The sequence below is a fragment of the Octopus bimaculoides genome, chromosome 10, assembly GCF_001194135.2.
Source record: "Octopus bimaculoides isolate UCB-OBI-ISO-001 chromosome 10, ASM119413v2, whole genome shotgun sequence".
Classification (NCBI taxonomy): domain Eukaryota; kingdom Metazoa; phylum Mollusca; class Cephalopoda; order Octopoda; family Octopodidae; genus Octopus; species Octopus bimaculoides.
Genome location: NC_068990.1, coordinates 19,789,548 through 19,790,255, shown reverse-complemented (window position 1 = coordinate 19,790,255; position 708 = coordinate 19,789,548). Strand labels below are relative to the sequence as shown.

Here is a 708-nt window from a genome sequence, read left to right as displayed (position 1 = left end):
TATTTCCAATTAAACACATGCACTGTTTACCTGCACTTCAGCTTTATTATTATTATTATTACTCTCATTATCATAGTTATTCATTTATTTGTCAGATTCTTTCGTCACACATTCCGTCTCCTGTTCTCTCCGGTCTTCTCCTGTCTGTTCCATTTTGCTTTTGCCATACGTATCCCTATCTTCGCATGCATTACGCCTGACATATGTCTGTGTGTCTATGTGTTTAGTAAGTGTATATGTGCCTTGCGTTCGTGGATATGGGCTTCTGAGTTACATTATTTGAACATGTGTTATATATATAATGATATTATTATTATAATTATTATTATTATTATTATTATTATTATTATTAGTAGTAGTAGTAGTAGTAGTAGTAGTAGTAGTAGTAGTAGTAGTAGTAGTAGTAGTAGTAGTAGTAGTAGTACGGAGATGCACTTGCATAACAAATGACTTGATCTGAGATCGTATACTGAAACAAAAACAATTGCTGCGTGGAAGGTGTTTATAAGCCATTTAAAAACACACAAAATCCGTTAGATTCACTGCAACATTTAAATTCAATTTGTCAATATATTTTCGTCGCTTTGAAACCGCGGCCTGTTCACTGACAAAATTCCACGCAGCACAGAATTTTGTCAGTGTATAGGTCACGGTTTCAATTGACAAATTAAATTTAAATGATGAAGTGAATCTAAAGGTATTTGTGCG

At 33.3% G+C, this 708-nt stretch overlaps 1 protein-coding gene across 5 annotated transcripts in view; it reads right to left on the bottom strand.

The window, feature by feature from the left end:
* The window catches only part of LOC106876210 (cys-loop ligand-gated ion channel-like), a 526,199-nt gene that overhangs the window by 39,750 nt on the left and 485,741 nt on the right, over window positions 1–708 (bottom strand). The window lies entirely within an intron of this gene.